The sequence below is a fragment of the Enoplosus armatus genome, chromosome 24, assembly GCF_043641665.1.
Source record: "Enoplosus armatus isolate fEnoArm2 chromosome 24, fEnoArm2.hap1, whole genome shotgun sequence".
In the NCBI taxonomy this organism is placed as follows: domain Eukaryota; kingdom Metazoa; phylum Chordata; class Actinopteri; order Centrarchiformes; family Enoplosidae; genus Enoplosus; species Enoplosus armatus.
Genome location: NC_092203.1, coordinates 501,740 through 514,439, shown reverse-complemented (window position 1 = coordinate 514,439; position 12,700 = coordinate 501,740). Strand labels below are relative to the sequence as shown.

At 43.1% G+C, this 12,700-nt stretch overlaps 1 non-coding gene across 1 annotated transcript; it reads right to left on the bottom strand.

Moving 5' to 3' along the window:
- Positions 1-1,039: 1,039 nt before the first annotated feature.
- Positions 1,040-1,111, bottom strand: trnaq-cug (transfer RNA glutamine (anticodon CUG)). The gene has a single exon. It is a non-coding gene; the product is annotated as a tRNA-Gln (tRNA).
- Positions 1,112-12,700: the final 11,589 nt, after the last annotated feature.

Genomic DNA, 12,700 nt, shown 5'->3' with positions numbered 1-12,700 from the left:
TAATAAAAAGTTGGATAGCGAGAGGCTGCTATTTGTTGTGAATGGGACCTGCCGTTGCAGCAGCTGGAGGTTCATGAGAGGCCAGACGCTTCCTACTATTTGTCCCCGAACATGGCAAGAATGGACGACTTTTCTTTCCTCTCTCTTCTTCTTCTTCTTCTTCTCTACTCTTCCCAAGACTTCCCACAAACAATTCATCCAGCATCAAATAGGCCCACTGTATACAAACACATTCTAGCATGTGTAGTGACTTCCAACCATTAGCACATACAGAATGAAAAGCTGGGATAGCAATAGGCTGCTGTTCGTTGTGAATGGGACATGGCGTTGCAGTAACTGGAGGGTCATGAGAGGCCAGAGACTGCCTACTATTTTGAATCTGTATTTCTCTAAGTAGCATTGCCTGTATTTTCTCATAGGTTTGTACCCGAACGCAGCAAGAAAGGCTGACTTTACTTTCTCATTATCATGCTAGAGGAAATGGTTCTAATTTCAAGTGAAAAACTGTCAGAAGTGGGATTCGAACCCAATCCAATGTATGTACGTCAATGCAGATAATATGAAATAGAAGGCATGCAACAATACCAGTGAAACAGAAGATAGCGTGAAAAAGACTTCCTACAATCAATTCACACATCAATAACAATTAATCCGTTTGTGTGAAACAAACAAATCTTCTTACTATAATGAATGTGTTCTATGGATTTTTCATAGAACACATTCTAGCCTATGTAGTGATATGAAAACCTGGGATAGTGATAGGCTGCAATTGGTTGTGAATGGGACCTGGCGGTGCAGCAGGTGAATGGCTGACCTTTCTTTCCCAATATCATGTAACAGGAAACGGTTCGAGTGAAAAACCTGTCAGAAGTGGAATTTGTACACTGCGTGAAAAAGGTTCCCTGCAAACAATTCATCCAGCGCCTCCAGTGGAGACTGCAACCTGAACGGAGCGCCTTCCACATACAGCAAGATCACACAAATGTCTGTCATTCAGCAGATAGGTTGCATTCTCTCACCTTTTGTACCACACAAAATCAGGCTCCACTGAGATTTGAACTCAGATCACTGGATTCAGAGTCCTGAGTGCTAACCACTACACCATAGAACCTCAACAAATGTTTTTAGGCTGTTGCAGAACCCTTCCTTACATGATATCACAATGTAAGTATGTTAATACGGAGAATATGACATAGAAGGCATGCAACAATACCAGTGACACACAACAAAACGTGAAAAAGACTTGGTATAATCAACTCACCCAGCATCATCACAAACAATTAATCCGTATGTGTGAAACAAAACAAATCTTGAACATTGTCACTGATACATTGTCATGTGCGGAAACATTCTTACTTCTAAGTCAGAATGTCATAGGAAACAGTTCTGGTAAAAAACTTGCTGTCAGAAGGGGGATTTGAACCCAGAGACTGCCTACTACTTTGAATCTGTATGTCTGTAAGCAGCGTTACAAATGCTGTAGTTGTACCTTTAACGCCGAACATAGCCAGAATGGCTATGAAATGACTTTACTTTCCAATTATCAACTGGTTTCAATTTCCAGTGAAAAGCTGTCAGAAGTGGGATTTGAATCCACGACTCAAGCAGAGACTGCGACCTGAACGCAGCGCCTGCCAGGTCTGTCATTCAGCGGATAGTTTGCATTCTCTTAGCTGTTGTGAAGTGGGATTTGAACCCATACCTCCAGCGGAGACTACAACCTGAACGTAGCGCCTGCCACATACAGCAAGATCAGACAAAGGTCTATCATTCAGCGGATAGGTTGCATTCTCTTACCTGTTGTCCCAGGTTCCACTGAGATTTGAACTCGATTGGATTCAGAGTCCAGAGTGCTAATACCACGGAACCTCAACAAAAGATAGGATAGGATAGGTTGTATTGTCTTAGCTGTCGTCCCACTTTAAAGGTTCCACTTTTTAAAGTTGGTTGTTACATTATTATAGGCAATATGATAAGATTATTATTGGAACATTGTCACTGATAAATGGTAAATAATCTCACTTATATAGCGCCTTTCAACCTTCATGGTTCCCAAAGCGCTTTACAGCTAAGTCTCATTCACCCACTCACACATTCACACACTGATGGCGACCAAGCTGCCATGCAAGGTGCTGGTCTCTATCAGGAGCAGCTTAGGGTTCAGTGTCTTGCTTAAGGACACTTCGACATGACGGGGGCAGCCGGGGATCGAACCCCCAACCCGCTCTAACCAGCTTTACTTCCCGTGCGACAGTGCTAACCACTGCGCCACCATGCCGCCCATGATACATTGTCATGTGCGGAAACATTCTTACTTCAAAGTCAGAATTCTGACATCAAAGTCTGAATTCTGACATCAAAGTCTGAATTCCAAGATCAAAGTTAGAATTCCGAGATTAAGGTAAGAATTCTGACTTTAAAGTCACATGTGGCCCCATTTCTCTTCTGTAATGCCAGGTCCCGTTCTCAACGAATAGCAGCCTACTGCTATCCCAGGTTTTCATGTCATGTAAGCCCATAGAACACATTCTAGCATATGTAGTGACATGAAAACCTGGTATAGCGGTAGGCTGCTATTTGTTGGGAACGGGACCTGGCATTGCATCAGCTGGAGCTTCATGAGAGGCCAGACATTACCTACTACTGTGAATCTGTATGTTTGTAAGTAGCATTGCTTGTATTTTCTCATATGCTCACACCTGCACACAGCAAGAGCAGCTAGCTTTACTTTCCATTATCATGCTAGAGGAAATGGTTTCAGTTTCCAGTGAAAAACAGTCAGAAGTGGGCCGCTCGGCCATCCTGACTACACAAACACTCTTTGTGCTATGCAATTTTCGCTATGTAACTTGATATGGTAATGAAATGATAGTAGTAGTAGCTGGAGGGTCATGAGAGGCCAGAGACTGCCTACTACTTTGAATCTGTATGTATGTAAGCAGCGTTACAAATGTTGTAGTTGCAAATGCTGTAGTTGCAAATGTTGCACTGATACATTGTCATGTGTGCAAAAATTCATACTTCAAAGTCAGAATTCTGAGATCAAAGTCTGAATTCTGAGATCAAAGTCAGGATTCTGATTTTAAAGTCACATGTGGCCCTAATCGTAATCCTAGCATATGTAGTGACATGAAAACTAGTGGTGTGCGATACTGCAAGATTTGGTATCGATCCGATACCAAGTAAATAGAGGGCCAGTATCGCCGATACCGATACCGATAACTTTTTAATAATTAAGGTTGATACATCATCCAATTGCTAAATCTGAATGAATTTTCATGACCATTTAAGTGTTTTTGTGATTTTTCCTTTGGATTATTAATTAGTTAAAACCCAGGACAGAATTTGGTCAAAGTTTATAGGTAAATAGAAAATACCTTATTATCATAATAAAAGTTTTTGTTCAGAAACAATAGAACAGTAACAAAACAATTTTCCCCCATACATTGTCATGTCTGGATTTTTTTCTTAAATAAACAAAGTGCACAAAATTATCACTCGAGAACAAATTAAAACAAATTATTTTTTGAGGTAGAGTGTTCAGAAACAATACAAATATTAAATAAAAATTCTCCCTTCATTGCGCTTCTTTTCTGGATTTCTGGACTCTGTGCTGCTTGTGTGTGTGTACTGGTGGCCGGGCCTGGCGGCTGAGCCTGCTCGCTTGTTTGCCTGGCGCCGCTGAGTCACGTGATGGTACAACATAAAAACACAAGAGGGGGGAGGAGGAGCAAAGTGTGCCTGCTCCGCGCTGTGGCAGCAGTGGCACTTGAAATCAGCGGCACTTACACAGACACAGACAGCCAGGTCGCCTCTTTGATGAAACCGCAGCAGTGCATACAGGAGAGAAACTGAAACTAAAGTATCGATCTCATTACACTGGTATCGATCAATATCAATACCAACGTTGGTATCAATATTATCGATATTTGGATTGATCTGCCCACCACTAATGAAAACCTGCGATGGCGATAGGCTGCTGTTCGTTGTGAATGGGACCTGGCGTTGCAGCTGAATAGCTGACTTTTCTTTCCAAATATCATGTCACAGGAAACGGTTCTGGTGAAAAACCTGCTGTAAGAAGGGGGATTTGAACCCACACCTGAAAAAGACTTCCTAGAAACAATTCATTCAGCATCAAATAGGCCTACTGTATACAAACATGTATAGTGACTTACAAAGGTTCGCACATAGGGAATGAAAAGCTGGGATAGCGGACAGCTGTTATTTGTTGGGAACGGGACCTCGCATTGCGATGCTGGAGCTTCATGAGAGGCCAGACACTACCTACTACTTTGAATTTCTATGTCTGTCAGTAGCATTGTCTGTATTTTCTGTTACGCTCGTACCCGAACACAGCAAGAACGGCTGACTTTACTTTCCCATTATCATGCTCGAGGAAATGGTTACAGTTTCCAGTGAAAAACTGTCAGAAAAGTGGGAATCGAATCCACGCCTCCAGTGGAGACTGCGACTTTAACGCAGCGCCTTGGACCGCTCAGCCATCCTTACGATACAAACCCTCTTTGTAGTGGAATGTAACTTGATATGGTAATGCAATGATATGCCATGGCTCAACAGAGACTGCCTCCTACTTTGAATCTGTAGGTCTGTAAGCAGCGTTACAAATGCTGTAGTTGTACCATTAACGCAGAATGAGCAAAAATGGCTGACTTTACTTTCCCATTATCATTTCAGGTTTTTTATACATTGTCATGTGCGGTAGATCAAAGTCCCATCACTCTATCTCATTCGGTTCTTGACATATCGTCAATACAATATAATATAATATATCGAATATATATTCGATATATTATATCTATTTTATATATAATGTCAATCACTTAAAGCTGTAAAACCCAATCAGATACAGTTTTGACACTCAGACAAACAGGCACACAGAGCTATGGCTCTTGCTGATGCCCTTCTTGATGTTGGGTTTACCAACACCAACAATCTTTTGCGTGCCTTCACAGACTACCCCAATGTTGGAGACTTTTTGCATGCAGATTTAATCATTGGGATACATTCCACGACATTGTCTGACCCCACTTCTTTTTTGAGGTTTTCTTTTGACATTGATGGGCTTGTTGTGTAAGTCCAACACCTGTTCATTCATGAAGGTGGTGCTTCTGCTCAATCAGAGACATAGAACAACTGGATATAACTGACATCATTGACCCATCTGACGTTAGGTCTGTGTCTGTCCACTTTGGTTGCAAAATTGTGGCCAAGGACCCTGAAACCCATATCCTTTTTTCTAGATATGGTTTGCAAGACCTTGTGGGTTTCAGGGGCGACTTCTTCACCACACTGGGGATCCATGAGGCCACACATTTTCAGAGCAATCTGGACAACACTGAGATGGATGCAAGCAAGGAGTTGCTTGATGTTCTTGGCAATGAAGGAAACCTCACCTTCCTTCAGTTGTATGTGGACTCATCACATGCTCACATTCAGATGCCATACAAGCATCCCGTGACTGGTACTATAGTGACATGTGGGTTGTCTCATCCTAACTATCAAACTGCGCTTCTCTTGCGGGCAGGGGACTATTTGAGGCACATGAGGGACCTACATGACAGGATGGTGGGTCAACTGAAATGCCGCATTGAACAGGTTGTGAGATTTGACACTGAACTGCCGTGTATCCTTGACCCATCACACCACTTCCATTTGGAGAGATTGACTTGCCTCTTGGAGCAACGTGCAATCCTTGTCCCATTCAAGGAACATTCTACTGTGGGTCTGGTTTCAATCCTCTGTGATGTGCTGAGTTATTTGGTGGATACCCTAACACAACTGTATCAGGACAATGCAGGAGTGGCATGCTACCATGCCACATGGATGGCATTCCAGTGTGAACTGGCACTTGAGGAGATTCTCTATGGGCGTCCTCTATCACCACTGGATTTCCAACTAAGTGTGTCCTTGGGCACAAGTACAGTGAGTGACGAGAGTCTGAGCAAACAGAGAGGGTTAACCTGACACCTCATTCAAGTGCAAGTTCTGAGGAAACGCCACCCCAAATTCGTCATTGGACCAGAGACAACCTCCAAAAGATACGCATTGAGCGTCTTTTTCCCCTCTGTCGTACAGTTGATTCAGCACCATCAGTAACTGGGGCTGCCCTTGTCAGAGTACTTCTCGGGGATCTGTACAAGTGGAACACAGAAGTACCCATGTCTGCTCTGACATCCACACACCCACCTGGAAAGCTGATAGGTGCCTGGTCTCTTGAGACTCTTTGCGAGGACCTTTCTGTCAAGAACTACTTCCCAGCGCCAAACACCTTTGCCAGGGCTCACACATTGGTGAAGACGGTTGGCAAAGATGTCAAGGAGTGTTTTTTGCAAGGCTTCATTGAATCAAAACTAAACTTCTTCCCTGCGTTCAAATTCCGGGATGTCAAGAAGAACAAAAGGATTTGGTGCAACACAACAAAGACGGGATGAACCACAGCATTGTACATGAGGATGAGGCTCAGAAGGTCGAACTGCAGGATGACCTGAGACTGATAGAGAGGTCGCAGGCAATGTACCTACCTGCACATTCCTCTGAGCAATGGACAGCTCAGGAGATGTCACTCATCCCCACAGACAGGACCATGACGATCAAGGTAGCCTACAGACAATACAGTGAAAAGTGCAAGGAAAAGAAGATTCTCATCAGATCTTACAATGCATTTCGCTACAGGATTAAAATGGTGAGATCACAAATGTAAGGACAATTTAGAAAAAGACAGAAAAAAAGGAAATGTTCTCAGATGTTGTGAACCCTTGATGTGCATTTGTTCAAAAATAAATTTTCTCAGATGTTGTGCACCCTTGATGTACATTTGTTTAAAAAGAAATGTTGTCAGATGTTGTGCACCCTTGATGTACATTTGTTCAAAGACAAAAAATTAATGTTTTCAGATGTTGTGCACCCTTGAACAAGAAATGTTGATATAATTAACATTAGTGTACTCTTTGTGTTTTACTTTGTTCATACTTATTTCAGTATTGACAAATGAATAAAAGTTCAAAGATGCAACAAGCTTCTCTTGTCCCTGTTTCTCTATCAGTAGGCTAGCTCGAGGTTAGGCAAGGTAACACATTTCACACTGGTTCAGGTCAGGGAAAGGGGTCATGCCAGTACCAACCCACCAAAATGGTCAAAAATCAAGTCTACTCCAATCGACTCAGAATTGCCTGAAACGTGCCCCTAACCACTTTCTAGAAGGACCGATTTATTAGAGATTTTTGACCTCCGCTTGAAATTGCCCCATTCATTTCCTATGGGGAATTTCTGCAAATCCTATCTCCGCATAGTAAAGTACTACACACTCGTGGGTGGTACTGTTGGAAAGGCCATACCCGTCTGCCATAATTCGGTCACGCTGAACATGCTAGTCCTGGTCCCATGTCTCTACGACCTTCCGTTGCGGAGATACAGCAATTTCAAAGACAGGAAATTACGTATCTCAGGAACGGAAGCTCATACAGAGTCAGGGGTGGTACCGTTGGAAAGGCCGTGTCCAAATTATATCAGATAGATCATGGTTTCAGGTCTCTACGACCTTCCTATCGAAAGTTATTCAACAAAAACGGTAAGTTAAAGGGTAACAAAGTATTAATTAAATGTATAATGTTGTTATACTTGCATTTTATATGGATGTAGAAACTTCGTTTTGCTGTCATTTCACCTCTGAGCCTCCTACAGACAAGCAGTTTTTTGCGTACTGCTCCTCGGTAGCCTTCTTTTGGTTTATATCACTTTCCATCTACACAAATAACTGCTTCTTTTTCAGTAGTACTTACCTGTGACTGACAGTGAATCTGAAAAGAACAAGAACAATGGATTTGCCGGATGAACTTTCTGATGTGGGCATTGAAAACACAACAAATGTTCTTGATGCATTTGAAAACTTCAGCAGTGTGGAAGACTTTATGCATGCTGATTTGTATGTGGGACTACACTCTACAACGGTGTCCTAGCCCCATCATTTTCTGAAATACGTGTATGATGTGGATGGACTGGTCATAGAGTTTGACAAACTGCAAGGGCTGCTGGGTGGTCTGCACCACATCTTTCTCCCATGTTTCAAATCACCTTTACTGAAGCCACATTACCACATGCTGAAGAAACATGAGGACTTGACCAAATACAGTCCAGATGGCATCCGTGCCCTCAAAAATGCTGTGGGACACACACTTGGATATGTAGATGGTGGGTACTACCTACTGTTGACCATTGTCCCGTCTGACAGTACAGCACCAGACACAAGGCTGTTCAAAAAAGCTCTACAACATTCTGGCCACAGAGTTGCTTAATAAAGTGACTGACAACTTCAGACAGTTACTTGCCAACCTGTCCCCAAAGGATATGAGCAGACCCACTATCCAAAAGCAGGTCTCTCATGACACGAGAAATTACCACGTGTTGTTGCAGGATTCCCTGTTCATCCTGAACCTTATTGACCAGGCAATTGAGAAGGCCAACACCTGCTACTTCATAAAGGTCTTTCTTAATCAGTTTGGCCAAAAAGATACCGAGACCCTGGAACTTTCAGACCTGGCTGACCCATCATCTGTTAGGTCAGTGTCTGTCCACATGGCCTGCAAGGTTGTGGCCAGGGACCCTTACACCCATGTCCTTTTTTCCCGATTTGGGTTGCAAGACATTGTGGGTCTCAGAGGCACATTATTTTCCACATTGGGGATGCATGAGGCCACAAACTTCCAGACAAATCTTGACCACACTGGGCTGGATGTCAGTGATGACTTGATGGGTGTCCTTGGAAAAGAAGGCAAGGTCACATTTCTCCACCTGTATGTGGACTCCCCACATGCGTACGTTCACATGCCATTCAAGCATCCTGTGAGTGGTGCAATTGTTACATGTGGGTTGTCACACCTTCTATTGGATTTATAAGGTTGCATTTAAAACTTTTGTGTCGATTTGAATTTTTACTATATTGAAAATGTATTGATGCATGCTGTCTTTTAAACTCATTACTAACAATGATTTAATTTTTATGTGTTTTGTACTAATTTTTTATTCGTATTCAGCATGGGTTTTATGATTATATTTATATATCACTTTTTCATCCTTATGAGGAGGAGCCTTCTTTTTTTATCTTTCTATTTTATAATCCTACCCCGAACCCAATCCTGACCCTAACCCCCATTGGTAACGTCATTTTGTGGGACTCAGTTGACTGGTCTGATACGGTTGGTTCTTTTAGTTTTTATTTCTTTTATACATTTTAAAAGTGATATAAATAATGCATACATATTTTTTTTTACTAACTTGTGTGGGTTTTTACAAACATATTTTAATTGGTTTGTGGATATATTGATGATTTCTTCCTTTTAAATAAACATAAGTTTTTGCACTTTGTTTTAGATTTTATCCTGGCACTTATTACTTATTTCTACACATACGATTTATTCTAGCACTTATCGTTTTTAAAAAATGTTTTGATAACCTACTTTAACCATATGTATACACCTATATCAGTTTTTATCTTACATTTTTGTCGAACACTCAACTATTACTCCACCGTACTATTGCAAATATATGACCAATAATAGCAGTGCCACTCCTTCCTCTTAGAGACCCTGATGAACCAGAGGATTTTGTTTTTTAAGATTAAGTTCCCGCTGATCCACCTGCCCAGTGGACCAGTATACCCCCTATATTTTTTTATATACCATTTAGGATTATTTTAATGTCTTTCACATTTTAGATTATTAATAGCCCCCGTGAGCCCGTGCACTCCGTAGTGCTCTTCCCAGAGCACTGTGTTTTAAGCCAAACCTAACCCTAACAACCCCAACCTAACCCAACTTGGCTGCTTCAAGAGGTCTTATCTTTAGTCAGCACTTCTTTACTAGACATGATCAATCTGTCATTATTCACAGGCTACGTACCACAGTCCTGTAAAGTAGCTGTAATTAAACCTCTTCTTAAAAAGCCCACTCTTGATCCAGAGGTTTTAGCCAACTATAGACCTATATCTAACCTTCCCTTTCTCTCCAAGACTCTTGAGAAAGCATGAAGCATGAATCCTCCATGTATGCCAAAGTCATTCATGGAGTTCCACAAGGTTCTGTGCTTGGACCAATACTATTCACCTTATAGATGCTTCCTTTAGGAGATATTATTAGAAAACACTCCATACATTTTCATTGTTATGCGGTCGATATCCAGCTATATTTATCGATCAAGCCAGAAGAACCTCATCAGTTAGCCAAGCTCCAAGCATGCCTTAAGGACATAAAGACCTGGATGACCTGCAATCATCTGATGTTGAACTCGGACAAGACAGAAGTTATTGTTCTTGGCCCTTAACACCTCAGAAACACAGTTTCTAAGGATATTCAGAATCAGAATCAGAAACTGTTTATTGCCAAGCAACATACATTACAAGGAATTTACCGTGGTCTGATGGTGCGGACAACAAACATGTAAAAATATAAAGGTAAAAGAATAAGAAGGATAAGATAAATAACAAACAGTGGAGTGACCAAAATAAAGTGTCCAGTGATGCAGGGGGGACAGGGGCGGTGTACGTTAATATAACGTATAATTTGTGTTTGTGTTGGGGGGGGTCAGTGCAAGACTTTGGCCGTGTTCGTCCGGTTGACTGCAGAGGGGAAGAAACTGTTTTTGTGGAAACGGAAGGACTCCACAGTGTCCACTGGAGAGTCACGCAGGGTGATGGGGGCAGGTGGTGGGGCTGCGCTCTTCCTACAGTCTACAACCATCTCCACTGTCTTTGAAGCGTTAAGCTCCAGGTTGTTGTTGCTGCACCAGGTCACCAGATGGTCAATCTCCCACCTGTAGGCAGACTCATCGTCACCAGAGATGAGTCCGATGAGGGTGGTGTTGTCAGGGAACTTCAGGAGCTTGACGGACTGGTGACTGGAGGTGCAGCTGTTGGTGTAGAGGAGAAAGAACACAGCCTTGAGGGGAGCCGGTGCTGATCGTCTGTGAGTCTGAGACATGTTTCCCCATCTTCACCTGCTGCTTCCTGTCAGTCAGGAAATCTGTGATAACGTGATCTGTGAGCATGTTAAGCTGGGAGAGCTTGTCCTGAAGAAGAGCCGGGACGATCGTGTTGAAGGCAGAGCTGAAGTCCATGAACAGGATCCTGGCGTAGGATCTTGCGGAGTCCAGGTGCTGGAGGATGAAGTGTAGTGCCAAGTTGACGGCGCCGTCTGCAGACCTGTTGGCTCTGTAGGTGAACTGCAGGGGGTCCAGCAGAGGGTCAGTGATGGATTTGAGGTGGGACAAAACCAGGCGTTCAAATGATTTCATGACCACAGAGGTCAGGGCGATGGGTCTGTTGTCATTTAATCCTGTGGGCTCTATTTTTTTGGGGACGGGGATGATGGTGGAGGCCTTGAAGCAGACTGGCACGTGGCATGTCTACAGTGAGGTGTTGAAGATGTCTGTGAACACCAGAGACAGCTGATCGGCGCAGCGCTTCAGGCAGGATGGAGAGATGGAGTCTGGTCCAGCAGCTTTCCGGGGGTTTTGTCTCTTGAAGGGCCTGTTCACATCTCTTTCAAGGACAGACAGAGGTGTCAATGTTGGAGGGGGGGGGGGGCAACTGTGGTGGTAGGAGGTGTGAGAGTTCAGCCCCAGGTGTGATGAGGGGGTTGGGGCTGTTGGGCGGGAGCTGGTGGGTGATGGTGAGGGGATGGTGTCAGGACTGTCCCATTGTCTTTCAAAGCGACAGTAGAAGTTGTTGAGGCTGTTGGCGAGGCGTCGGTCGTTAGCAGAGTCGTTGGAGGACAACTGGTCTTGTAGTCTCTCTGAGTACAGTCGTTTAGCTTCCCTCACAGCCTTGCTAAACTTGTACTTGGCTTCCTTAAACTCCGCTCTGTTGCCACTCTTAAACGCCTCTTCCTTTTCCAACCTCAGCTGTCGCAGTCTTGCTGTGAACCAGGGCTTGTCGTTGTTATAACTCACCCTGGTCCGAGTACGCAGCAGTCCTCACAGAAGCTGATATATGAAGCCACAGCCTCTGTGTACTCATCCAGACTGTTGGTAGCAGTCCTGAAAACATCCCAGTCAGTACAGTCCAAACACGCCTTCAGGTCCTCTGCAGCTTCACTGGTCCACTTCTTCGAAGTTCTCGCAACAGGCTTAGAAAGTTTTAATTTCTGCCTGTATGCAGGAATCAGGTGGACTATGTCGTGGTCAGAGTGTCCCAGTGCAGCGCGGGTGACGGCGTGAAAAGCGCGTTACCGTTTTTGTCTCGTTTAGTTATGTTGTCTTGTCATTTCCTGTTTTATTTTGTAGTAACTGTGTTCCCTCTCGTTTCAGACCACTTGACTTCCTGCCCTCGTGTTTCCCGCCTTTGTGATTGTCAGCCCCGCCCGGATTGTTTCCACCTGTTTCACTCACCTCTTGTTTCACCCTTGTGCCCTCCTCAAATTTACTACCCTCTGGACACCTTCGTGGCAAAAATGTACATGCACGCAAAAACTGCTATTAAATCATCATACGTCAATATTTTTTTCTGCTTTTTTTTTCATAAATCTCTCAAACAACTTCCACCCTGCTCAAAACTACCAAGCATTCAATCATTTTCAGGATTTTAACCCTTTAAATGCCAGTTTAATTGTTTATTATTTATTACAAAAAAAGACAAAAAATTAATTATTTTACATCAATATTTTTTTCTGTTTTTTTTTTTTTGCTT